The following is a 5,138-nucleotide window of genomic DNA, read 5'->3' as shown; positions in this document are numbered from 1 at the left end:
TAAATTATTGCTGCACGTGTTAAAACTGTCACTTAGAATTGTATAGCTACATAAGGACCGTAGTCCATTTGATCTTCACATTCGTTTGATAATGCCCTAACAAGGCGAAACAATTGTCACGATATAATTTTTATCTGTTTTTGTTAATAAAATACAGCTTAGTGACTAACTAACTAACCATCACGCCGCTTTCCCGCAGGGGTAGGCAGAGAGAATAGAGCGCTACACCACTCTGTCCTTGCAAACATTCTTCGCCTCTTCCACGTTCATGCATCTCCTCATACATACCCGCCGATTGTTACGACTCCTAACCTGACCACTTTCAAGTATTTGGCATACCTGATCGTGCCATGTTTTTCTCGGTCTTCCTCTGCTTCTTTTCCCGCTAACATTCGCCTCATAAATTTGTTTTACCGTTCTTTCCTCACTCATTCGTTCTACATGTCCAAACCATCTCAACACACCTTTCTTAATTTTATCGATAATGCTTATCTCAGCTTTGCATTCCTTCCTTATTTCACTATTCGTACATCTATCATACATCGTTTTGTCGCACATTCTTCTGAGAGATCGCATTTCGACTGCATTCAGTCTACTTTCATCCTTCTTTTGCCAACTCCATGTTTCACTTCCATACATTAGAGTTGGAACCAGGACTCCGTTGTGCACTGCCAGTTTAGCTTCCGCTGATAGGTTTTTATTTGCTATAACTGATTTCAGTGCACCATTCACTTTGTTCCCAGCATTCACTCTCCTTTCTATGTCTTTATCAATCTTTCCATCCCTAGAAAACATACTACCCAAATACACGAAATCATCTACCTGTTCCGAAATCTCTCCGTTTACCAATATTTCACATTCAGATCTGCATTCTTCTCTTTCAAAAACCATAATCATAATCTTGGATACAGCTTAGTAGACTCAAAAAATCTGTGTTTGATTTATAATTAAAACATAAGTCAAAGATAATTAAAGTTTCGCATGCAGCATCCATATAAGGAAAGGAGTGAAACTTCTTAATAATAAGGAATACGAGAGAGAGATTTTGGGGAATTCGAATAATGGAAACCTTTTCCGCTAATATTCCAGATTTATAGATTCGTGGAAATAGTAAAAAATCTTAACGCACAACATTCCTATGGAATTTTATAAACATGATATATATTCTCGTGATAATAAAATTTTTGGAAAATTTATACAGCGCCATTTTCGTAAAAAACTACCTCAAGGATTCTTCACCGTAATAAAATTATATTAAAAAAATATGGAAATGGTTGACATCAACAAATGCATTTTAAGTATTTTATTTTTATTTTTTTTTAAATTTATTGGCAAAGCACTTAATTTTGGGTGATACCTAAACTGACCATTTATTTTTGTCTCCAAAACGGGACATTTACCAATTTTAACCTTATAGTATGGATATTCAAGAAAATACGTATTTTTTCATAGTTTTTATGTATTATTAAAAAGAAAGGAATTGATAAAGAAAATAAGAGGAATAAATTTTATAAAAATGAAAAAAAAAAAGTTGTTTTATATTGGGACAGGCTATGTAAAAACGGGACGGTCCCGTTCAAAACGGGACGTATGGTCACTTTAGTGATACCTGGTATTTTATTTATTTAATAAAGTTACATTTTTTTTGTTAAATAATTGAATTAATTTTCTAGACATTTCAACTTCAGACAATCTTACAATTAGTTAAGCTGTTCTCTCCAACTAAGCTCTTGTGCTTGGAGAGGGACCAACACTTATATTTTGTTTGAGAGTGATGGAACTTATTTTTATTCTTCTTTGAATTTTTTTTTCGATGAACATAGAGCATTCAATTTATTTTTTAGCATTTAAATGTCTTCAATTTATAATTTAAGTTCTTTTGTAATTTTTTTGTTATCTCTAAGTTAAATTTTTCTTTAGTTTGAAGATATATTTAAATATATCTTAATTAATATATTAATATAAATAAGAAATAGAATACTTTATTTGGAATTCCGATGTAAACACTTGTTTTCATTTGGTAAAGTGAAAAATGTTTATGTGACATTAATTTTGTTTTATTGTGAAACATAAATTAGAATCCTAAAAAATGAAAATTTTAAGAAGTGGCACATAGAAAACTGATCGAAGGGGTAGATTTTCGGGAAATTCATAAATGTACAAATATCTCAAAACTAAGGCACTTTCACTGAGGTCGTATTTCCATTTTTTGATGTGTGTCTACATATATATACAATATATATATATATATATATATATATATATATATATATATATATATATATATATATATATATATATATATATATACACACAGGATGACTGAAAAAGTTTTTCTATTTACTAAGTTAATAAATAAAAAAAATTCCAAAACTTGTAGTTGATGTATGTGAAGATAGAAATATCGCTACATCTTCGATCTTCGATACAAAGCGTTAAAATATTTACTATTTATGATCTTACGTACAAAGACAATGAACAAATACTTGACTAGTTCTGCCAAGAAATAATCGTCGTTAAGGCTTACGTTCGCTTCCAGCTGTGTCCATAATCCCCCCACCGCTCACCACAGGCCTGCCGGTAATACCTGAATTGTGTTTACTCGAAAGTAGACCCTGTGTATTGTACGAAAGCGTAAAGCTTATCGCATTAAATAATTCCATCTGCTTTATTATTCATGTGTGTGCCCAGCATTATACGAGATTTGTCTTAGTGTCAAAGAGTATTATCCGAAATTAGTATTTTGTTTTATGTAATGTGAACTAGTATTTTACCAGATTAGTCTGAAGACTCTAAAATTTCATGTATTTTGATATGGTATTTACGAAAAATTAGTATTTAGTTTTATGTAATGAGAACTATGTAGTATTTTTAAAGATTAGTCTAAAGAAGCTAAAATTTAATGTAATATGATGTGGTATTACAAGAATTTAGTATGTAGTTTTATGGAATGGAAGGATAGCTGGTCTTCCACCTCCCAGGAGCAACCCGAGAATGACAGGACCTAGTCCTAAAAGAAGAAGATGAAGAAGAATGTGAACTAGTATTTTACGAAATTAATATATTGTTTAATGTAACTTGAAATACAGTAGTCATTTTCAATATTTCAGTGCGTTCAGAAATCTATATCATCTCTACTTAGGAGTTATAACATTACATACAATTTTCAACATTTAAGTTTTTTGCAATACATGAATACAACCGTAATACCGACACGTTTATAACGTAAGAATTTTGTACTTGCAATTAATACATGGTGAAATGCAAAAGAATTAAAAATAAAGAAAAAAAATACGAATATAACGTAACATTTAAGCTTTTGTAACATATGAATAAACCGTAATATTGACACGTTTATAATGTACGAATTTTGTACTTGTAAATATAATATATTGCGAAGTGAAAAATAATTTAAAATAAAGAAAAAAAATACGAATATAACGTAACATTCAAGCTTTTGTAACATACGAATAAAACAGTAATATTGACACGTTTATAACGTACGAATTTTGTACTTGTAAATATAATCTATTGCGAAATGCAAAATGATTTAAAATAAAGAAAAAAAATACGAATATAACGTAACATTGAAGCTTTTATAACATATGAATATAATGTAACATTTAAGCTTTTGTAACTTAGGAATATAATATAACACTTGAACTTTTGTAAAATAGGAATATAACGTAACACTTTAACTTTTGTAACATACGAAAATAACGTTATATTTAAGCGTTTTTAACATACGAATATAAAAAAATCATTTCCTTTTCCGCACCTTAATGGTGCATAGGGCACTGCAAACGCAGTGTTATCTTGATTGTTAACATATGAAGGAAAGATTATCAGCCCTCCGCTTCTGGTACCTGTCCAGAGTATGACTGAATAAATTTTGAGTGAAAAAAATCACTTATATTTATTTGACTTCCCCTGGGAATCGAACAGAACGGTAGTCGAGCGTACTAACCATTACGCTACGGAGGCAAACGAAATACGAATATAACGTAACATTTTAGTTTTGTTACATACGAATAAAAGGTCTTTTATCTTCCATCTTAGTACATGACAGTAACGTTTTGCGTAAAAAGTCGATATGTATATTGTAATTCACAATGTAGAGTGATGTTGGAGTCACAACAGTTATTATACTACTGTATAATTAATATCATTTTGTGGTACGAGCCAGTCTGTTACCACACGTCGTGTATACATTTAAACTTTCTCGTTCTCAATCAACCCTTTCAGGTATGAATCGATTGAATGAAGAATGAATAGTTAAACAAATTTATGGGGTTGGTAATAGAAGCAGAGAAAGGGCGTTTGTCCACTACACGGGATTTCACGGGAAGTCCGATTTTGAAAAATGAAAACGACTACGACAGTTTAGCGTGATCGAATTTACGCGCAACGTGTTCACGCACCGACCAAGAGCTCCGATCCGAAGAAATATGGACAAAAGCACATGCCAATCCAAGGCAATCGTCACACACGTATGTCATATTTTTCTGTCAATCAACTTTTCATATAAAATATGGAAAATCCTTTGCTTCTTTAGGCACAAAACCATTGTGGCAAAGTTTCATAAAAATTTGTACTATCATTTTGTTCCTATTTATTTTTGGGTCCGATGTTTTTATCAATTGCATATATATATATATATATATATATATATATATATATATATATATATATATATATATATATATATATATATATATATATATATATATATATATATATATATATATATATATATATATATATATATATATATATATATATATATATATATATATATATATATATATATATATATATATATGAACGTATGTATTATTTTTTTTATTTTTCAAAACATATAACATGCAAAGTCATATATACATATAATATTCCCGATGAGTAATTTCTATTTCAAAATTGCACAAAAATGTTTATATTTATATATACATTTTTCTGCAATTTATCGAGACTTTAACTTACTATTTTTTTTGTATTTTGTACTAATACATATAATAAAGAAAAAAATCTTAATACTACTTAGAGGGTTAATCTCCGAATACTATAGAAGGCAGATGAGTTTTCTTACAGACAAGATGGTTGAATTTGTCTCTAAACTATCACAATATGGTTTTGGAGCA

Source organism: Brachycentrus maculatus, unplaced genomic scaffold (assembly GCF_059751285.1).
Source record: "Brachycentrus maculatus isolate JH-2025_06_01 unplaced genomic scaffold, ASM5975128v1 h1tg000136l, whole genome shotgun sequence".
NCBI lineage: Eukaryota > Metazoa > Arthropoda > Insecta > Trichoptera > Brachycentridae > Brachycentrus > Brachycentrus maculatus.
This window is presented reverse-complemented; position numbering follows the sequence as displayed.